Raw genomic sequence first — 24,193 nt, 5'->3', positions numbered from 1 at the left:
TTGGCACTCCCACCAGCAATGGAGGAGTGTTCCCCTTTCACTATATCCTCTCCAGCATAAATTGTCATTGGTGTTTTTGATTTTAGCCAGTCTTACAGGAGTGAGATGGTATCTCAGAGTTGTTTTGATTTGCACTTCCCGGATGGCTGAGGATGTTGAGCACTTTCTCAAGTGCCTCTCAGCCATTTTAGACTCCTCTATTGAAAATTCTCTATTTAGTTCTGCAGCCCACTTTTTAATTGGATCCTTTGGTGTTTTGGAGACTTGCTTCTTGAGTTCTTTGTAAATTTTGGAGATCAACCCTCTGTCAGATGTGGGGTTAGTGAATATCTTTTCCCATTCTGTGGACTGCCTTTTTGTCTTGCTGACTGTGTCCTTTGCCTTACAGAAACTTCTCAGTTTCAGGAGGTCCCATTTATTAATTGTTGATCTCACTGTCTGTGCTAGTGGTGTTATGTTTAGGAAGCTGTCTCCTGTACCAATTCGTTCAAGGGTACCACCCACTTTCTCTTCTAAGTGGTTCAGTGTGGCTGGATTTATGTTGAGGTCTTTGATCCACTTGGACTTAAGTTTAAACATGGATCAATCTGCATTCTTCTACATGCCAGCCTCCAGCTATGCCAGCACCATTTGTTGAAGATGCTTTCTTTATTCCATTGTATATTTTTAGCTTCTTTGTCAAAGATCAAATGTTCATACGTGTGTGGGTTAATATCCGGGTTTTCAATTCGATTCCATTGGTCTACCTGTCTATTTGTGTGCCAATACCAATCTGCTTTCAGGACTATAGCTCTATAATAGAGCTTGAGGTCAGGGATGGTGATGCCTCTGGACATTGCCTTGTTGAACAGGGTTGTTTTGGCTATCCTGTTTCTTTTGTTTTTCCATACAAAATTGATTATTGTTGTTTCAATGTCTGTGAAGAATTGTGCTGGGATTTTCATGAGGATTGCATTGAATCTGTAGATTGCTTTTGGCATGATTGCTATTTTTACTACATTGATCCTTCCTATCCAAGAGCATGGGAGATCTTTCCATTTTCTGAGGGCTTCTTTAATTTGTTTCTTTGAAGATTCAAAGTTCTTGATATACAGGTCTTTCACTTGTTTGGTTAGCATTACCCCAAGGTATTTTATGTTGTTTGTGGCAATTGTAAAGGGTGATGTTTCCCTGATTTCGTTCTCAGCCCTTTTATCATCTGTATATAATAGGGCTACTGATTTTCTTGAGTTGATCTTGTAGCCTGCCACTTTGCTGAAGGTGTTAATCAGCTGTAAGAGTTCCCTGGTAGAGTTCTTTGGGTCATTGATGTAAACTATCATATCATCTGCAAACAGTGAAAGTTTGACCTCTTCCTTCCTAATTTTTATTTTCTTATATACTTTCTCTACAGAGTAACAGGAAACAAATCCAAGAGGTTCTGTGTTTATCCATTGTGCATTTCTTTTATCAGCTGATGTTATCCTATGTCTTCCTTTCTCACAGTTTAAATATATTTTGGGAATCATTAATTGCAAGAGAAACTGCACATATATGTGTATGCATATTTATACCCATAATTCCCTTGATAATCAAAAGATGTCCTATTGCAACCTATTAAGACTTATTTGCCACTATGTATTATAAGATATCAGTCAACTTGGAGATTATGTAATATCATTGAGCAATAGTTTTATACTTCAGTTTTAATAACTATATATAACCAATAATTATAGCATAACCTAATTTTAGTACTCTGAAGATGCAATCCTTATATATTGGTGACATCATCAATGTGTAAAATTTTAGGTTTGTTGATTAGTTGGCAAAAGATGAGACAAAGTTTCCTGGTTTGTGAAATTTACACTTTGGGTAAAGGATACAAATTCTAAAAAAATCTTGTCATAGTAATATATATTTCCATGACAAGTTATCTTACTATTTTTACTTAAGATGATGACATTCAAAATATAAGTTTATAATATATAACATAAATCCAGCCACACTGAACTGAAACTTTTAGAAGAGAAAGTGGGAGATACTCTTCAACGAGTTGGTAAAGGAGACCACTTCCTGAACATAACACCAGTGGCACAGATACTGAAATTGACAATTAACAAATGGAACCTCATGAAACTAAAAAGCTTCTGTAAGGCAAAGGACACAGTCAACAAGACAGAAAGGCTGTCCACAGAATGGGAAAAGATATTCACTGACCCCCATCTGACAGAGGGCTAATCTTCAAAATTTACAAAGAACTCAAGAAGCAAGTCTCCAAAACACCAAAGGATCCAATCAAAAGGTGGGGTACAGAACTAAACAGAGAATTCTCAATAGAGGAGGCTAAAATGGCCAAGAGACACTTAAGAAAGTGCTCAACATCCTTAGCCTCAGGGAAATGCAAATCAAAACAACTTTGACATAGGGGAGAGCTCTTGGACCCCAGACCGACAGCTGGGAGGCCAGCATGGGACTGATCCAGACCCCCTGAATGTGAGAGTCAATGAGGAGGCCTGGGCTCCCTATGGGGTCCTGTGCAGTGCATCAGTGTTTATCCCTCGAATACTAACAGGCATCGTGTGTCCATAACACAAAGAGGGTTGCTCTTTCTGCCTGACTCTTAGGGAAGTGCCTGGACCCTACTCTGAATGAAATGATAGACTCTAGATATCCCCTATGTGGAAGGAATCAGCAATAGGGTGGGAAGATGGGGGGGATGATGGGAAGGTGCGGGTGGAGGGGAGGGAGAGGGAACTGGGATTGACATGAAAAACAAGCTATTTAAAATTAAAATAAAATAAGTTTATAATATAAATGATGTCAAAGATACAGAGAATAATTAAACAGTAGAATGATAGAATGGTTAGGTAACTGCTTGTAAGTGAGAAACTTATAGGTTAGAAAATTCTTGTAAGTGGCTGAAATGTTCAATATTACTCACTCCATAACCCAGCAGTTCCTAACCTAGATATGTACACAAGAGAAATGAAAATGTATATGCATATATTTACATGAAAATTTAATAATAATCAATGGGGAGAATTAATCCAAATGTCCATGAACTGATGAATGAATAAATGAAATGGAACAATTGTATAAGGGAAGACTGCACCCAAACAGAAAATAAAATGATGATACATGCTACCTCATGATTTGAGCTCTAAAACTTATTCAGCTAAGTGATAGAAGACCAAATCAAAACACAGACTATTGCGTGACTCCTTTTCTTTGAAATGTCTATGGTATATGCAACAACATGTTTCTAAGGATAAAATAAGCCAGCAAAAGGAGGACTTATGTATCTCTGAATTTCTGGATGTCTCTTGTGCTTTTTCTTTGGCTTTTCTCTATTTGCTGTTGTTTTCAATTAGGTCATTAAATCCATGTACACTGTCCTGTTTCATAAGTATTAGTCTATTTTATGGGGTCTGTAAGAACAACTTAGTTTATTTCCTGAGCTTCAGATCAGCTAAAGAAGTCTTCAAGTTTCCATGGGAAGGACCACTCCTAAGCGTATTGAGTATTTTCCATAAATACACAACAGTTAACCAGAAGGTGAACTTAGAGTTATTCTTAGATCATGCTGTTACTTATATAATTTAATGACTTGAAAGACTGGTTCCACCAGAACCTCTTTGGCCTTCCTCTGTAGCACCATTGTCATTAAAGAATATTAACTAGTTCTGGAAAGACTGGCTAGGCTAGGAGGCACATGGTGAGAACAATCACCAACCAAGGCTGTGTTCATTGGTTTCTCTTTATGATCTATATTTAAAGGCCAGCAGCTGAAAATGGATTTCTTTTCTTTGCCTTATTGCTGTGGTGATGAACAACTTGAAGCTGTATGGCTGGCATCCATTGAAACCAAAGTTTTGTTCAATCCAGAGAAATGTCAGATAGTATTTGTTGTGTATTGAAAGGCCCTGATGTATTTTTCATTTTGGAAGGTTATGGCTTGACTTGAGTCAAAGGAATTAGAAAAGTCTGATGACCAAAGTGTAAATACTTTTCTTTTTAATTATAGATATTGCTGAGGGAAAACAAATGATCCTTCAAATGTTTCAAATAGTATTGATGTTATCATTAAAATTATTTATGGTTGTTACCTAGCAATGGAAGCGAGGCAAGCTTTAAATTAAGTGTATTGGTTGCTAAATGGAGGTTTTACGTTCTGCATGAAATTGAGCATGAGACACAAGGTGCCAAATGTAAAAGATGAATTATTCTAACTGCAATTAGATTGTAATCAAACCCACAATGATATGGCAATATCATTTACCTAATTCACAAATGACCTCAAAACTATGTCATTACATTAGGAAAATATTTATATTGTAGAATTGTTACATGCCATCAACTAGATTATCCTTTCTTTCTTAAATGTCGTTATCATATTTTATCATTGCATGATATTTAGCACAAAAAATTCTTAGTAATTTTTTCTGGAGTTCTGAAGTTTGGGAAGGGTAACGGCGTTTATTTCTGGTAGAAGACATGAGATAACAGAGCTGGGCAATTTTCAAAGTTATTACTTGTGTGTAGTTTTGTGAATGCATTGTTGAATTGATGCCTTGTTCCATTCATGCAGTAGTACTTTGAATTTCTTAGCAATTATTATGTGTTAAAAGCATAAGGCAAATGAAAATTATTAGAGAAATCGCTTTAAAAGAACTAATATGTTAGGTTATTTAGAAAGGCTGAGACTTTTAATTTAGATCTCATAGTTTTTATAGGAAGTTAGAAAAGAAAGAAACCTGATGAGACACATTAGAATTGATCCACCAAGGTATAGCACAGACTAACATGAATTCCCATTGAGTTAGCTTGAATTGTTTCTAGCCAACTAGATAGTTGGCTGAATATGAAGCCAATCAAATATTCTCTGACATTAAGCTGTTCAACACTGTAACTATAGTCTTGGTTGGTCAATTTGTTTTCTGTTGCTGTTTGTGTAAAGAGAATTCTGTTGGGAAGGTCTGTGGCAAAATCTTGAGGGCAGATTGGAGTCAGTGTTCATCAAGGAATTGAGGCACTCAGCCTAATGCCCTTAAGGAACCAAATCTTGTAAACAGATATTTCAAGCAAACTCTGAAGAGAGTAATTTCCTATTGGAGCCTTTGGATGATACATAATCTCTTGCCAGCACATTGGATATAGTTTCATGAAGGATTATAAAGCAAGGGAACTCATGAAGTCAGGCTTTAGCCATATGTATTATTTCAAGCACCGAGAGACACCCAATGTGCTATTTTATTTTACATTATTTTATTCTGAGACAGGTGTCACATAGCCCACCTTGACCTTGAACTTCCTAAATATTTGAGCCTAGCCTTGAACTTCTGATCCTCATGTGTCCATCTGCTGAGTACTGGACTTACAGGCAATTCATCACCATGTATGTTTTATATTATGTTGGAAATTGAATGCAGGTCTTCACACGTGATAGGCAAGAATTCTCCCAACAGCTACAAATACAGTCACTCAATATACTACTTCACTTCATCAATTTTTGGATCACACACATGAATCCCTAGATAAAAAATGTGTAAGTTATACATATGGATTACTGTACAGCATGAAGCGTTGACAACAAATTTGTTAGAGAGAAATTTTATTCAATGAATATTTTATGAGCTTTTCATAGAAAAACAACTTCTCAAAAGTAGATTTTAACTCACAAAATCATTAAAAAATTAGAGGAAGTAAGTAACTATTGAAAATGAAGACAGTGAAAGCTGTAATCCCATTAGCTCATTCAGATACAGTGATGGGTCTGGCAGAACATAGAAGGAAGAACAGTTAATATGTTCTTTAGATATGCACTTTTAAACCAGGTTTATAAAATGATCTCTTTGAAAGTGCTTGGTGGTAGATTTTTGGCTGGGTCCTTTCATGAGTGTGACAATGAAGATATTCTCTGTTGGCAATTAAGTTCTCATCTAAATGATTCTACGTGTGATGTGTAGGTCTAATGGTTGGTCTTACTATCTAAAAATTCAGAAACCTGGCTTATGCTCTGATATTAACAGAGGGTCATTCAATTCCCACTTAAAGGAAGTGCTGCCACGGTGACCTTTATCAAAAGAGGAACTTTGAATTTGGTAAAAAGTTTGGATAAGGTCTTGGAGATGCTATAAATCCATTTGTTGCTATAATGACATTTGTTGGGAAGTTTTCACCTGAGTTAAGTATTAAGAGGTGTTTCAAACAGCCAAATCCCACATGCTGAAAGGATATGAGTTCATGGTGTGTGCGACATTTACTTTGAATTGGGATGTCTGCCTGGTGCCCATGTAAGACTGCATAGCTGTAAATAGTGACCTCAATTAATTGAATGACAAAAAAACTTGCTGAAATAGTTATTTGGAATCCAAGTGTTTCTGCCTTTGAAGAGAATTGATGAACCAGTTCTGGAAGTTGATTTTCACACACAGTTGCTAATCATTATGCACAGGGCATTTGTTCCAGGCAAATCCATAAATAACAAAATCTGCAGATGCTCATGTAACTTATATGTATTACATATAAATGTGTTTCCATATAACCTACTCATCTTCCCATATAATCAAAGTCATGTTGAGATTACTTGTAATATCTAGAGTAATTAAATGCCACATAAACTGGATTGTTTTGAAAATAATGACACAAAATGTCACTATTCAGTTTCAATACAGACACATTTTTTTCCTCTAAATACTTTTGACTCACAGTTGGGTGGGTCTATAGGCATACCAGATGGAAAAAGAGGGTCAGACTCCTTTTTCTTTTCTTTCGTGGTAACAGGCCACATCATTAATTTAAGAAGTAATTAAGATACTTTTGAAGTCAGTATGTATGAAGCAGGTTTTTGTTGTTGATTTTTGTTTCTTTGTTTTTCTCCTTATCTCTCTGGAGCTGGACTTCCTGAGTTTGAAACCTTTTCTGTTGTGAAACGGCAACAAGTATTTGACGTCTTTGTGCCTTTATTTTCCTTGACCAAAATGTTGGTCAAAATGGTATTTGTTCAGGATTTATTGCACAGGCTGTCAATATATGCACATCTCATATAATGCACCATTAAGTGTTCCATAACTGCTACCTCTTCAACACTTAGCTAATTTATGCTGATGCTCTTCACCATTATGAACTTATTTGACTTTTCTTTATTTATTTGTTATGATGAATTCATGTCTCTAGAATAGCAAAGGTGCAGTAGAATGAAAGTATTTCCTCTCCCATAGAGTTAAAAAAGAGCAACACCAACGTAGTTTCTTAGAGTGGTCCTTTAAACATTTCTCCTTCCAATATCCATGAGAGGAAGCTCATCTTCAATGGTCAGTACTGCCCATAGATTTTCTTGCTGTCCAGCTATATTTTGCTGCTTCAAACTTGTGCAGTGGGTGTGGTGAAGAGATTTGTCCTCATACAGTTTGTTGGGTTCTCATACTCCATTTTCCCATGTTCCAGCAATGTTTGTGATGATGAAGCTCCCAGTCTTGTTAGAACAGGAAAGGGAACTTGAGTTAACATTTATGTCTTGAATGTGTAAGATCTGAGAGACACCTCTGATTCAGAAGGACAAAACCAGAAAGATACTGACAGTAGTTATCATAATATTTGAGAAAATATTCAGTAATGTCTCAACAGTTGGAGAGAAAAGTATGGAATGAGAAATATATCTAGAGATATTACAAAGCAGAATGGCAAATAAGTGGTCAACTGGTTAATTTAAGATGAGATGCAGTGTGCACGCCATCACTAAGTTTAAAACCAAGGTTTGATTTCTGATGGTTAAGCAATATGTGTTCCCACAAACAAATGGCTCAGAAGACAATGCATTATGAAGTACTCTGTTCTAGGAACACTGTGACTTAAAAAGTATTCAGACTGAGGAGACTATGTTCTTTTGGGAAAACACAAAGCAAAACAAGCAAAACACTGAGCTGGAATAATCATTGTACCAAAAGATATGACAGGTACACATACGGGTGTATAGAAATGAGATGTTTTGAAGAAAAATGTCATAAAATGAGAAAGAGGGAGACAGGAGGAAAAGAAATGATGAAGCTTAAGAATAAAGACCTTGGCTGTTTAGGTTCATAGTTTTGTGGGATGGAAAGTTAAACATGTATTCATCTCCATTCAGTACAAAAGAGTATTCCTTTTTATAATTTATTTTTTCTTTTAAATTTCATTTTACATTGCAACCACAGTTCTCCCTTCCACCCATCCTCTTGTGCCCCCATTGTCTCCTCTCCCACCCAGCCCACCCCTAGTCCACAACTCCTTATTGGTAAGGGCTTATATGAGGAGTTAACAAAGTCTGGCACAATAGGTTGGGTCAGGGCCAAGTCCCTCTCCCGTGCATTAAGGCTGAGCATGACATTCCACCTTAGGGAATGAGATCCAACCATCTAATTCATGTACCAGGATTATATCATAACCCTATTGCCACTGAGCATGGCAGCACACCAAGAGTTTTTTTTCCTATTTGCAAACTTCACTGAATATTTTAGTTTTGCTCTGTAAAATTGACTTCTGAAGTTATTGATTAGTCAGAGTGCTAATTGTTTTAGAATTTGGGGTTTCATTATATTATTTTCATACTTTGGAACTGTTTTGTAAATTATTTTTACCCTTTCTGTAGCTGTATAGAAATTTCAGAAATTTTACAGTAATTTTATTGCTTGTTCCACCTGATACATTTTCATTTCTAGTGTGAACAGTGAAATTTGGCACAACAAATGTATTTCAAAAGTAGCCATTTTGGTCTATCATAGGTCTTGAGGATAACTGCAACTGTTTTCATAGATCGCTTATTTCAACATAGGTATATTACTTTGAGAGGACTTGACATTACTTGCTTAGATGGGTGGTTTGTGTTAAGAAGCAGCTGATCCTTGCATTCAGAAATGCTCTCTGGTTTTAACAAGACCTTTACTGATACTGTTTTATCTAAATATTCAGAAAGCAATATATTTAGATGACTTCTGGGAATTATTATGAGACATAGCTTATTCTTCATTTTCAAAGATTTACATTCCAAGTATAGTTAAACTATTTCATTTCATCTTCTCCTGAGATGTAAATCTGCTGAATATACTCAAATTTCTTCCTAATATTTGTGTTCACTACAGAGAGAATCTCAAATTGTTAATTATTTACATAAATAAAACAAGGAAGAGAAAAAAACATAAGTCAGAATAGTGAGTTGGCTTTCTAAATGGATCTTTAATTTGAAGATGGGAGTGACAAATAGGGAAGTAGCCTAATAAGTATGTTGATTCTTGGCAACAAGCAATAATAACCTAAGTTCATTCTATTTAGACAAATTTTTACTAAGAGAAGAATCTTCAATGGATATGAACTAAGTGATGCTCAATATAATTTACAAGAAGGCTGGTAGAAAATTCAGACAGTCATATCAACTTAAAGTAACTCAGTGATTGTTTTGCTTTCCTCCTGGGCCATGAGTCTATAGCACTATGGAAGAAGACGGTGAGACAGAAATATTTGAGAGTTGTTCACTTATTAGCTTATTGGTACAATCACTTCCTTTACAAAGAAATACCAGTCATTACCAGTCAAGACTCATTATTCCATCTCTTTGCAATCACAAGGATGCTTAATTAAGAAACAACAACATTATTATTTAAACAGTCAACACTATCTTCCTCAAACTGAGCACTCTCTGATGAGGTCAAGTAACATATTTATTTTAAAAAACCTGTATTTTTTAAACTTGTGGAAATTTTCATGGAAATGGGGTAACATAATTGCTGATAAGTTTTGAGAATAATTTCCTCTTTTTTCCTTTTTTGTTCTGTTCTTGATAAGGTCTCTCATAATGAGTTATTACAAAAATAAATAATTGTGGGCAAAGGAGCAGTTTCTTGCCATAGATTAAAAACTGGTTAAGCTTGCAGCAAGAAGTCTTCTGGCAGAATGAAAGAAGGTTAATGGGAAGAAGCCCTGGGGTTGAAGCAGGAGGTAGAACTACTTGATGTATATATTAATAATTTCGCTGAGGAGATTTTGTATTCTAACAGCCACTGTGAAAAATCGAGGTCTGGTCTTTTGGAAATTCAATGCACAGTTCTCTGAGCAAACTTGTCAGCTTGTCCATATTTCTCTGTTTAGAAAGAAAAGTTCCCAAGTTCATATCTTCTAGCTTCAATTTTAATTGTTGAGCATTGTGTCTCTAAGAGGATTGTTATCTGTTTTCTTTTGACACAAAAGGCACTGAAATATGAAATAAAAATGTCATAACTGTCATCAGGTGCAGAACCCGAGTAACCACTTTTCTTTGATAATATTTGGAAGCCAACTCTGGAAAAGACAGTATATTGAGCTAGTGTAAGGGCAGTGAACAGGGATAGGGTGTAAGACTCCCCTATTAATCAAATATACAAACATACTGCTCATAACCAGCCATGCCACATCCCTAAGTAAACTATTGTTATCATGGGAAATGGTTTCATGCAACCAGTAAGAGTAAGAATCTCATGGAAAATGTCTTTCAATTGTAAACATCTCAAAGCAAAATCATACAGTAGATTTGTCCACATGATAACTGGTTTCATTGATTAAAATGCTGTGATGAGTCATCAGAAAAGATCAATTGATGGGCTTTAGGTTATTTCAAAAGGTTGCCATTGCAATACATCTTTTATCGTTTGAAATTACAGCAATGGTCAGGTCCTGGTAGCGATTTGATGCATACATGTAAGCTTGTGAGTGCATACATGACAGGTAATGTATACATGTATAACAGGTAGTGTGTACATGAACTACAGGCAGTCTCTACATGTGTCCACATAGTGTTTACATGTATGGAAGGTAGTGTGTGTATGCATGCAGATAACATGTCATAGAGGGATGGAAATATGATAAGTAGATAGATTTTCAGAGTAGAGGTAAGTGGAGATAAGTGGGGTAAAACAAAAGAAGTTAGAGTTGTGTTTGCAAGACTTAAAATGACCATTCAAAGATACTACACTTGATCTTAGCCAAAAGGCTGAGAAGCAATTAGAAACACCCAATAGTGGCATGTTATATGCTATCATTACAGGAGCTGACTTTTAGATGGGAAGAAACCCTGCCTGACCAACTACTGGGATGTTGGGAGGGCAGATCTTCTTAACAGTTGTAGCAGAGTTAGCAATGGTTGTGTACATAGATAGGGACTACAGGAGTAGATTACAAATGTGTGAAAGCTGAAAACACTGATTTGTTCCCAGCAGTGGGGACTGAGTTAACACTTACATATACGTTGTCTTCCACATAGCCAGACAGGAATGACCTGCTTTCTATGTTTTGAGATGGTTTTACACCTGGTAAAGCACTTCCTCTTCTTTATTCCTCTTGCTTCTGATTTGCTCACTCCTGCAAAGTCTGTGCCTTATTCTCTTACTGCTCCTCAGCATGTTGGCGGCATGGGGCTTTGCAATGGCTGCCTTTTATCCAGAAGCATGCACTCCACAGTCAACCACACGGCTTCTTCCCTAAATATCCTCACTTCAAAAGAGCATCTGTGGTTCTTTGTCTCAGAAATTTGACTAGTGTCTACTATTATTTAGACCTCAAAACAGCAAAGACTTTGTTTTTCCCCACCCTATCCTCAGAAACTCAGATAACATTTGGGATCCACAAGAACTTCAGAAATATATGGACAGATGAAAATTGTTTTATGCAGAATCCTTCTTTGTATCGGAGATGTGTCCCAGGATCCCCAGTGGGTGGCTGAAAACTCAGATACTGTCCATCTGTGTAAGTTATAGTCTATAAACATGCCTCTTATGAAATTGAATCTGTATGGTAGACACAGCATGAGCATAACAACAAAGAAATTGACAAATTAGCAACTTAATAACTAGTAAGATGGAAAAGTATAACATACTGCAACACAGGTTGCATGAATTTAATTTTTCTCTATTGAAAGAGTTCAGAGTACTCTTGACACATTAGAACAGTCATTTGCCCTAGGGTACTGAAACCGTGGAAAGCAGAACCACAGTTAAGGGAGGGGATCTGTGTTATTAGCTGACTCGCTTTTGGGCTATGGATTAAAGTCAAGAGGTCTTGCTCAGTAAATACTTTGTGAGATGTGGATTTTGAAAAAGACTCTAACTGAGGAAATAGCAAGGAAAGACCAATATTTGTACTTTTTTCCTTTGTCGCTATTCCACACTCCACTTCTGGCTCGACATTCTCCTTCTCAGATTAGCTACACAATCACTGTAGTTTACTTTACCACGAGACTTTCACAAAGCAGCACTTACTCACAGCCTTGCTATTTTCACTCTCTTAAGACCACTTAAATAAATTCTAGCAATGGAACAATTTCAACAAACCCTTGGAATACACTTTCTTCTTCGGCATGTTTGATATTTGCCAGTCGTTTCTCCATCAGCACTCTGCCAGGCTCTGACCTTGAAATCATTATTGCCCCAACATTGGCAGGCTCTGACTCATTACAGTTTCTCTGCTCCACAGGAGATCTGATTTTGCAATGTTTTAAATGGGGGAAGTCTGTAATGAACACAATTTAAATGACAAGGCCCCACTAATTTGGTGTGGTATGCAGACAGAAAAAGGAAAGTTCTGTCTAAATTTCGTGTGGCTGACCAAGGCAGAAAACGTTTGTCCTGTTACAAAGGTTTCTGTGTCCAGAAGTCTGGTTTAACTGACATAATTGACTGTCTAGAACACTTGCCGTGCAGCTTGTAATTTCCCGGTTAAGAAGCAGATGGACAAGTCATTAGGGTACTAGTAGGCGAGCGTGGAAGTCACCACCTACTAAGTTGACTAGAGCCACAGTTGCCACTGAACTTTGAGCAGGTTCTTCTTACCCTGTCTTGATGAACTCAAAAACAAAAACAAATAAATAAGCCAAAAGAAAACAAAGCAACAACAACAATAAGAAAAACAAAACTTCTCTGAGCCTTTTGATCACCAGCACCGCCAGCCCCAATCTGGTGTCCTAGGTACCAGAGATGGAACCATTTTCTCAGTTGTGTCTAATTGCACCCAGATTTTATTCCCAAGGTTTTCTTCCTTTTGAGACTCATATTTAATTCGGCATTTTGCAGGGAAAGCAGGTCTGTTTAGGCTAAATAATTGTTAAAGATAATTTCTTTATATTGAGGAGACCGTGTTATTTTCTATCCAAAGAAAGATGCGTATGAAACTAAAAGTGGCTACTGAAAATAATTATAAATTTATATATAGGTGCACATTGACTAAAATTTGTTTTATTATGTCCACAGTTTCAAAAATTCTAGATTATTTATATAGCAAAGTCATTTTAATAATTAAACTAACATTCCAACATTTACTAAAGCAAATATGAAGTTCTTAGTAATGAACTTAACATCAAAATAATAACCAATAAGGATTCTTGGTAAATGTTCATGGAGTTTCTTGTTTTTATTTTATTTTTGTTTGTTTGAGACAGGTTTTCTCTATGTAGCTCTAGATGTCCTGGAACTAGTTCTATAGACCAAGCTAGCCTTGAACTTACAGAAATCTGTCTGTCTCTGCCTCCTGAGTGCTGGGATTAATGGTGTGAGCTACCACCAACAGGAGTTCATGAAGTTTATCTCTGTGGATGTGTTGGCATTAATAATACACTGTTAATGTTTTTCCTGATAAATTCGTTTTTTTATAATAGGACTACATTAAACTGATTTTATTTATCTGAAAAGGTGCAATATATAATTAATATCTTGATATTAGAATTTTAAGTGGATTTCTAATGTTCTTGAGAAAGTGCTTTTCTGTATCTGCTGTTAGCACCTTTGAAATGTGACCAAATTGTGCTATGTAGGTGGAAATTCTATTTTGTTTGTAACTACACATTTTCTATACATACTCTTTTTCTTTATTACATTCTAAGCATCTTACTTTTAAATAAAATTCCAAGTTCAAAACCTTTGCAGATGGTGTATAATTTCCAATTTCAATATTATAATTTTAAAAGAGGACACACAAGAGAAAGACTCATGCCACAGAAATTGGGTGGAAGAGTATTTATTGGGGAAAGTGAATGAGAAAAGGTAGAGAGAGGAGACCAATCTCTGGGGACAGAAGTGGCAGAAGAGTAGAGAGAGAGAGGCAAGGGTGGAAGGGCAGAAAGGAGAAAAGGAGAGACAGAGAGATAGGTAGAGAACAAAGAGAAAAAGAAAGGAACAGGTAGACAGAGGAAAAGAGAGAGAGAGAGAGAAGGATGGGAGGTGGGCAGGGCCCCAAGGGAACATAGTGAATGTATACTGGTGGTATTCTTCTTTATTCTTTTCTTTTTAAATTTAAAATTAAATTAGAAACAAGGTTGCTTCACATGCCAATTCCAGGTCCCATTCCCTTTCTCTCCCCTCCTCCCACACCCTCCCACCAACCCCCCCCAATATCCCCCCATTTCCCCAGGGAGGGTGACATACTCCATGGGGGTGTCCATAGTCTGACATTTCATTCAAGGCAGGGCCTAGACCCTCCCCCAAGAATCCAGGGTGAGAGTGCATTTCTCATTGTTGGATGGGAGCCCACAGTCCATTTGTATACCCGGGATAAATACTGATCTACTACCCAAGGCTCAATAGATTACCTAGGCCTCCTCACTGACACCCACATTCAGGGGGTCTTGATCAGTCACATGCTGGATTCCCAGGCATCAGTCTGGGATTCAAGAGCTAACCCTTGTCAGGTCAGCTGTTTCTGGGGGGTTAAACCAGCCCAGTCTTAACCACTTTGGTCATCAGTCCTCGCTCTCTGTTACTGGCTTTCTTGAGTTCAGCTCACTGCTTAGCTGTGGGAGTTTGCCTCTGCTTCCATCAGCCACTGAATGAAGGTTCTGTTTCCCAGACTCTCTGGCCATATGATTGTAGGCTGGCATTCCCCAGATCTATGTCTAAAATCCATATATGAGGGAGTACATGCCATGTTTCTCTTTTTGTGACTGGGTTACCTCACTCAGGATGGTTTCTTCTAGTGCCATCCATTTGCCTGCAAATTTCAATATTCTATTGTTTTTTTCTGCTGAATAGTACTCCATTGTGTAAATATACTACATTTTCTCTATCCACTCTGCGGTTGAGGGGCATCTAGGTTGCTTCCAAGTTCTGGCTATTACAAATAATGCTGCTATGAACATAGTGGAACAGACATCCCTATTGTATGAATGGGCATCTTTTGGGTATACACCTAAGAATGGAGTTGCTGGGTTGCGGTACATTTATTACCATTTTTCTGAGGAATCTCCATACTGATTTCCAAAGTGGCTGTACAAGTTGGCACTCCCACCAGCAGTGGTGGACTGTTCCCCTTTCACCACAACATCTGCAGCATAAATTGTCCTTGGTGTTTTTGATTTTAGCCATTCTGAAAGGAATGAGATGGTATCTCAGTGTTGTTTTGATATCCATTTCCTGGATGGCTAAGGATGTTGAACACTTTCTTCAGTGTCTCTCAGCCATTTTAGACTCCTCTATTGAGAATTCTCTATTTAGTCTGTAGCCCACTTTTTAAATGTATCTTTTTGTGTTTTGGAGACTTGCTTCTTGTGTTCTTTTAAATTTTGGTGTTCAGCCCTCTGTCAGGTGTGGGGTTAATGAATATTTTTTCCCATTCTGTGGGCTGCTTTTTGTCTTGCTGACTATGTCCTTTGCCTTACAGAAGCTTCTCAGTTTCAGGAGGTCCCATTTATTAATTGTTGATCTCACTGTGCTACTGGTGTTATGTTCAGGAAGCTGTCTCCTATACTAATTCATTCAAGGGTACCACCCACTTTCTCTTCTAAGAGGTTCAGTATGGCTGGATTTATGTTGAGGTCTTTGATCCTCAACAAAGTTTTGTGCATGTTAATAGACATGGATCTATCCACATTCTTCTACATGCCAGCATCCAGTTATGCCAACACCATTTGTTAAAGATGCTTTCTTTTTTCCATTGTATATTTTTAGCTTCTTTGTTGAAGATCAGGTGTTCATACATATATGGGTTAATATCAGGGTGTTCAATTAGATTCCATTGATCTACCTGTCTATTTTTGTGCCAGTATCAAACTGTTTTCAGGACTATAGCTCTATAATAGAGCTTGAGGTCAGAGATGGTGATGCTTCCAGATGTTGCATTGTTGAGTAAGGTTGTTTTGCCTATCCTGGGTCTTTTGTTTTCCATACAAAATTGATTATTGTTCTTTCAAGTTCTGTGAAGAATTGTGCTGGTTTTTTAAATGGGGATTGCAAGAGCATGGGAGGTCTTTCCATTTTCTGAGGGCTTCTTTAATTTCTTTCTTTAAAGACTCAAAGTTCTTGCGATACACGTCTTTCACTTGTTTGGTTAGTGTTACCCCAAGGTATTTTATGTTGTTTATGGCAATTGTAAAGGATGATGTTTCACTGAAAATTTTGAACAGAATTGTGATCTGCATTGACCTTGCACTGTTAGGAATATGAAATGTATAAGCATTGAGCTGCTAACAGAGACAATTATTACTGCAAACTTAAATGCCCAGCTTCCACCAACATAATACTCATTTGGTCATAATTTCCTTATTTTCTTGATACTTCCAGCAAGGGAAAGATGCAATAATAAAGGGAATCCTTACAAAGAAAACAGACATGCATCTCTGGGGCTGGCTTTGGGAAGGCTTTCATTTTTTGGTTGCATAGAGTAAGCTGGATCAGTGTCTGATGATAGTGTAGGTGGTCCATTGTGTGAAATAAGTCCCGGCTCTCTTCTTTAGTAAGGTTTTCATCCAGGTCCTCAGTCACCTTTCCCACTGGTGAAATCAAATCATTCTATCTGCAAACTCTGCTGGAGTCTTAGTTTCCTCCAGGCAGAAATTTCATCTCTTCCTATTTCCTTTCCTATATGGAACATTTTTCAGGCAAGCTTGCCCTATATTGACAGTTAGAAGTCCTTGTCTAGATTGTTGTAGCAAGCTCCTCAGCTCCCTCCATATTACTCTCAAGGTTGGAAAACTTAGAGGCTAGGTTCTTATGCTTGCAGTGGGTCCCCTCAGTCATGAGTAACCTCTCTATAGCATGCACAGTCTTATGATGGGGGATGTCCTTCTGTGTATATGTTTGTCATATTGGTTGATGAATAAAGCACTGTTGGCCAATAGAGAAGCAAGATAGGTGGGACTAGGAGTTGTGCAGTAGGATTATGGGAAATATAGTAAAGAAAAGTCGCCATGTGATCCAGGCAGGAAGTGACATAGCAGGGCAGAATCAGAATACAAGCTGGAAATTGTTCTTCTTTTCTTTGTGGAGATACTGAGCAGATGTGATGTAGACCCCAAGGGAGTAAGATGCCCAGAACTTTTATCCAGTAACATAAGTCCATGAGGAAATACATAGATTAGTAATGATGGTTTAAGAATAAGGAGCCCAAGTTGCCAGCCAATAGATTTATACTAATATAGTGTCTGTGTTTCTTTGGGGTAGAGAAGGTCAGTGGGACCTAGCTGGGCCAGAGAAAATTCATGCTACAGTCTTCACTGGGCATACTTCAGGGTCTGAAGTAACTTACCAGCTAAATTTTAGAATCACCTGGTGAAACTTATTTTCCACTAGGAAATCAAATTAGGTCTAGTGTCGACAGTTACATTTTACCTCTTCATGGATTCTGTTTGAAAAAATGTGCTGGTTCATTCACTACATGCCAACTAGAACTAGGAATTATCACAGGGTATCAAGACTTAAATGCATGACACTTTTTATTTTTTTAGATGTTTAAACCACATGAATACACCTGTTTCATGTCTGGCACATTTGACCGTTGTGCACAGGAACAAAATAGAATCTCCTGGAGCAGAAAATGTGGCTCCTGTCTTAATTTTTTTGGCCTATTGCATATTTTAGGGAAAGCACTCGAGTGTTTCCTACACTTTATGTACACTTAAACTGAGATGGTTTAGTTAAAGGACCATATTTCCTTACCAGGCTTGTTCTATATAAATGGAAGAATCTTGTTTCTCTTCATATTTTGACCCCACCCCAGGAGTCAAAGTTGGAGTGAGATAGGGCTTTATTTTTATAACATTGTACTTTACTCATAGAGATGCATCCCTTTCACTGCTGGACATCTGAGCCTATTTGCAAAGGAATGCTAAAAAAAGAAAGAAAGTCAGAAAGAAAAGCATGTCCACAATCTTATCCATTTGACGCTTGTATAGTGGTTACATTTTTCAATACTTTTACATGTTTTGTCATAGTATAATTTCTATTTTGGGGGGTTTCTTTTGTTACAAGATTAGATGGGAAACATTAAAATAATACACATTAATTAAGTTTTGAAAACTCCTTTCCTGTTTTCTTCTTGCACTTATCAATATTTAATATTCCTGTCAGTTTTGTTTCTCCTCGGTCAAACATTCTTGTTTTTTACTGTTTAATATAGTGTTGTATTAACCATAACAAAGTACTTTGATGCTAGTTTTATTGTGCATAAATTTCAGGATAATCTTTCTGTTGTAGATGCCATTCTGTTTACCTTTCTCTTCACTCAGCACCTAATTTTGCTATTTACTCATTCTGCTATGTGCACTCTACTCTACTCCACCCCATGACTACCCAGGGCATTCCCTTGCCTTCTGTACATCTTGTTTAGAGAAAATAAGACTTCTTCCTCCTCATGGCTAAATGCAATGCTACAAATTCCTTTATGACATTGCATATTAAAACATAAAAAGTAATTTATCTCACATAGAGTTTGCTACATTTGATGTGTTGTCAGAGTAAGGCTATTATGGGAAGAATTTCCATAAAGATTATTATAAAGAAATGTATTTTAATATCTGTGTTTTCTTCTGGATTCTAAGGAAAACATATAACTATTCTATACTGAAAACATAATCTCAAAACTTGTTGCTACTGTTCTTCCACCAGGAGACACATTACAGTTTACCTGTCCCAGATGACTGTGATTCTTCTTCATAGTAGATATTGTGCTGTATATGTAGAACCTTCTCATTTAACTTTAATTTGTCTTTTCTCAGGGAGTAACAATATTAAGCCCCCTTTTGTATATTACATTTCAGTTGAATTCTACTTATTAAGGTATAAATTACTTGTTAAAACTTTTCTCCAGTTTGAAAATGACTATTAAAGAATATTTATTTTGGATATATATCCTCTGTCAGTAGAATATGTTTCAATCTAAATGTTTAGTTTTCATTTCTCAAGCTGTCAATAACAACTATATGTAAACTCATTACTTTGGTCAATTCTTCATTGAAAATCATTTATACTTCTCATGTTATCATCAGATAATCCTTCCCTGTTTCACAGTCATAATAGTGTTCTCTTTTCTAAGACTGCTGTATGTTTGGCAGGATTCCTGTTTAAGTATGCAATTAATCTTGAGTTTTTATTTATGTACGTTCGTGCTGGGATCAAAGGTGATTTTTATATAAATGCACAAATCACAATTTGTTGACTATTTTTTTCATTGATGTGACCAAGCACTTAACACAGCACCATGAGGGAGGAAAGGCTGTTTGTAACTCATGGATTCTTAGGGTCACAGTTCACCATGGCAAAACTGCTTGGTTTTTGGTGGTGGACTTAGTACTGGTGGCTTATGTACATGGCTGTGGAGCAGAACAGAGCACTTGGGGTATACCTTCTACGAAACACCTTGTAACCTGGAGGTTGTGCTTTAATCATGATCCTGAAGATGCATACTTAAAATTGAAACTGTAACAGAAAATATTTAGGTGATTGCTATAAAACAAGTTGTAACCACAAGAAAAAACACTCCACTAAGAATGACCTGAGATGTCTTCATCCAATTCTTTGATTCGAGCTCTCTCTCTTGTCTATTATCTCACACCTTTTAATTAGAGACATAAACATGATTACTTTTAGGAGGTTTGGTCCTATAAAATCATATAGTTATGGTACGGTATTAGGGTCTAGAAAATAAAATCAAGTGTTATAATTTTTATCTTCCTGTGTTTCCCTCATCATTCCCAAAAGGAATATTTTTCTCCCTCTTCTCTATAGTCAATGACACCTTACAAAACATTTGTGATGAATATTTATTTATTTACTTGGAAAACAGAAGAAAACACTGATTTTTATCATCCTCAATGTTCTGATAGGAATCCAATATTCATGTGCATGTTATAAGTTATTTCATTTTTTGTTCCTTAACTTATATGTTAGCTAGTGTGGTGATCTAAATCACTGGTCCACTTCCAAATGTGTTTATATATTCTTTATACTTCACTTTGACTAATTGTCATTGTTGCATTCTTGAGTTCACTGATTTTTTCTTTTTGCAGTTTTAATTTCACTTTCCATCCCATCCAGTATGCCTTAAATTCACATACAGTATTTTTTATCTATAGATTCTGTGAAGAGAATTATTTTAAGTGTATTTCATTTCAACAGATCTCTTATATCCTCATCTATATTCTAGAACAGATTGAGTACAATTATAATTGCAGTTTAGCATCCTTTTCTAATAACATATTACCTGTCATTATTTTTGGAGGAGGGCTGCCTCTTCACTAACATTTGTCCCAATATGACTCACAATAAATGTTCCACTTTTATCCTAGCTTCCACCTTTTTTAAATTTGAGGCTGTATATTATAACTTCTACATTATTTTACTTTATTTATTTATTTACTTATTTAATGTGTGGATACTGGGGAGGTGTGTACATATGCTGTAGTGAGCATATGCAGGCCAGAGGAGGATCCGAATTAGCTAGTTCTCTGTTTCCATCATGTGGGACCTGTGATGGAATCCAGGTCATTAGATGTAGCAGCATATACCTTTACCCAGTGAGCCCTATCACTGACCCAGTTTTACAGCTTTGAGTGCGGATTTGCATTTCCCCCCTTTAGTTGATTTCTGTTCTGATAAACAAGCAAGCTTTTTGTTTTTGTCAGATTCTTTAAAAATATGCCTTTAGGTGACTTTTTATGCCTGAATTCCTTCCTTCCTTTCTTTTGTTTTTTTCCGTTTTTCAAGACAGCGTTTCTCTATGTAGCTTTAGAGCCTGTCCTTGAATTCACTCTGTAGACCAGGCTGGCCTTGAACTCACAGAGATCAGCCTGCTTCTGCCTTCTGAGTACTGGGATTAAAGGCAGGTGCCAACACTGCCAAGCTCTGGATTTCTAAAGTGTATCTAACCACGTGCCTTAAAACACAGGATGTTAAGAAGACTCCACCTGATCCCTGTAAAGAGGGGCTGTTGTCCCATGTGACGTCCAGAAGGATCTTGCCTTCCCCTTTCTTAGGAATATTTTTATTGTTTTCTGCTTCGGGAAGTTTTATGAGGACTCTTATGAGTGTTTGCAGAGTTATCAGAGAAGTTCTTTATTTTCTAGAACCCTCTCCATAAAATGTAGTCAACTCTTCTTCCACACACAGTAGTTTTTATCTTCTTTTCAAAGAAAACTGCCACATTTTGTGTTCCTGACCCACACCCTGTAATCTCTCCTCATGTGTCAAATCACTAGAGGTGATTCCATAGCAATACCTGGTCTTTCAGATGCGGAGGCTGGTGCCCATTGTTCAGTGCTAAAGCCAGTGAGTGATATGTAAGTGGTTCATATGTTTCTCCAGGTTTCTAATTGTTAAAGGAAGTGGGGATAATTCTGTATTCCATATCTAGGTCATGGTGCTCAATCAAGTTCCTTCCCTTTATTTTACAGAAAAATCATCTATTTCCTTTGTTGAAGTAGAAGTCCTGTTTTCCTTTTTCCTATTTGGCCTTTCATGTCTGAATTTGTCATAGCAGTATTTACACACATGCTTTCTCCAAAATGATATTTTGTAATGTGCTTACCATGATAAGGATATTATTAACTGACTGAAAAAGTACATTTAGTTCTTTTTCTGCAGCATGCTAACCTGAGGAAGCCTGAATTTAGGTTTGGTTACTGGTTTTCAGTTTTTGTTATGTCTGAGAAGTGTAGTGTAGCTGTGTGTCTAGAAGTTAGAAAAAAATAAGGAAGAAGTGGTATCAGGAAGATAATGAAGCGACCACAAAGCAAAGCTTCCGGGAACACAAGCTGTTATATAACTTCTACAGTAAATCTCATGGGCTAGAAAACTTATTGTGCAGGAATTCTTTACTAGTATAACTATTATTTGAAGTTCAGGTTTGGGCACTGTCACTTATAAGCATGCCTTTTTCTTCACTTTATAGGTGTAGGAAGAAGGAGGAGGAGAAGAAGAAGGAGGAGAAAAAGACAGGCCTTTTTCTTTACACTATCCATTTCCAAGTGAACACAAATAGCAACACTACTCCAATTATCCTATTTGGTAATTTATAGAGGAGAACATATTTTGGATATTCAATATTTCATGCTACATGAAATACCAAACAGTTAATGCTCAGAGCAGTTTATTTTATACTCAGAACAAGTGGCCTAAACATTTCAAGAAGATAGAAGTATTTTGCTAAAGGTAATTGCCATGGGAAAACTTTAAAGTCTATGAAATTCAGCCCCAAATTAGATAGTATGTTTAACTTTGAAGTGTAAAAATTATTGCATATCACTTTTCCACATTCAGTTTAATTTCCTAAGATACCGTGCTTTATTCATGGATTTTGGAAAAGTTAACATGAATATGCTTTTAGGTATAATATTCTTAATTCTTAAATAATAAACTTTAAGAACATTTAACCTAATTGAAAGCATAACATTATGTAACCATTTTGCTAAGTATCTTCATATTTACATATATTAACCTGTAACTCTATAATATTTGTTATCATAGATAAGTGACTGAAGAAAGGAAATAAAACTGATGATCCCAAGAGACATGAAATATTTAATTTCTACCCCTTCTTGAGACAGAAATAAACTTTAATACATAATAGGAATAAAGATAGTTGAGATGCACATGTGGTTTCCTTTAGACTACCTTTCTTCATATCTGGGTTTTATTTCTTCTTTTGTGAGATATGATTGTTGGACCGACTTAGTAAATGTTTCAAGAAAGTCTTTTAAATGGGAATTTGCACCATATAAATATAGTTAGTATGTTGATCCTACCTATCTAGGAGCATGGGAGATCTTTCAATTTTCTGGTAGCAGTATCTTATTTAATTTCTTTTTTTAGTGACTCAAAGTTCTTGTCATACAGGTCTTTCACTTGTTTGGTTAGAGATACCCCAAGATATCTTATGACTGTTTCTATTTCCTTAGGTCTTATAGGACTATTTAAATTGCTTATCTGTTCCTGATTTAATTTTGGTAAGTGATATCTATCTAGAATATTGTCCATATCCTTTAAATTTTCAAATTTTGTGGAGTAAAGCTTTTCAAAACATGACCTGCTATTTCTCTGGATTTCCTCAGTGTCTGTTGTCATGTCCCCATTTTGTTTCTGATTTTGTTAATTTGCATGTTCACACTCTGCTGTTTGGTAAGTTTGGATAAAGGTTTGTTTATCTTGTTGATTTTCTCAAAGAGCCAACTCTTTGTTGCATTGATTCTTTGTAATTCTTTATTGATTTCAGCCCTCAACTTAATTATTTCTTGGCATCTGCTCCTCTGGGGAGTGTTTGCTTCCCTTTGTTCTAGAGCGTTCACTACTGCTGTTAATTCTCTAGTGTGACTATGCTCTAGTTTCTTCATGTGGGCACTTAGTGCTATGAACTTTCCTATTAGCACTACTTCAGTGTACCATAAGGTTGGGTATGTGTATCTTCATTGTCATTGAATTCTAGGAAGTCTTTAATTTCTTTTTTTTTATCTCTTCTTTGACCCAGGATTGTTGCAATTGTGTATTGCTCAATTTCCACGAGTTTGAAGGGTTTCTGCAACCAGAAAAACATAGGCAATTGATAATCCCGCTTTACCAAAAAGCAAAAGAAAAAGTGGTGGAAATCCACATACAATTCCACCAACAGCAGCCATTCCAATTGGATCATAACTTCTATTAGGCACTTCATATCCTTGTTAAGTTTCCGTCTTGTGGTCCTGTCTAGTGGTGAGAGTGGGGTGTTGAAGTTTCCCACTACAAGTGTGTGAGGTTTTATATGTGCTTTGAGTTTTAGTAATGTTTCTTCTATGAACGTGGAAGGCTTTGTATTTGGGGCATAGATGTTCAGAATTGAAACTTCATCTTGGTTGATTTCTCCTGTGATGAGTATGAAGTGACCTCCTACATTGCTTTTGATTGATTTTAGTTTAAAGTCTAATTTGTTAGATATTAGGATTGCTACCCCTGCTTGTTTCTTGTGTTCATTTGATTGGAAAAAT

General features: G+C 36.5%; 1 pseudogene; it reads right to left on the bottom strand.

Moving 5' to 3' along the window:
- Nucleotides 1-10,902: 10,902 nt before the first annotated feature.
- On the bottom strand, nucleotides 10,903-10,987 carry LOC121140624 (annotated as a pseudogene).
- Nucleotides 10,988-24,193: the final 13,206 nt, after the last annotated feature.

The sequence above is a fragment of the Mesocricetus auratus genome, unplaced genomic scaffold (assembly GCF_017639785.1).
Source record: "Mesocricetus auratus isolate SY011 unplaced genomic scaffold, BCM_Maur_2.0 Super-Scaffold_100004, whole genome shotgun sequence".
In the NCBI taxonomy this organism is placed as follows: Eukaryota; Metazoa; Chordata; class Mammalia; order Rodentia; family Cricetidae; genus Mesocricetus; species Mesocricetus auratus.
Note: the sequence above shows the minus strand (reverse complement) of the source record. Positions and strands in the feature narration are given on the sequence as shown.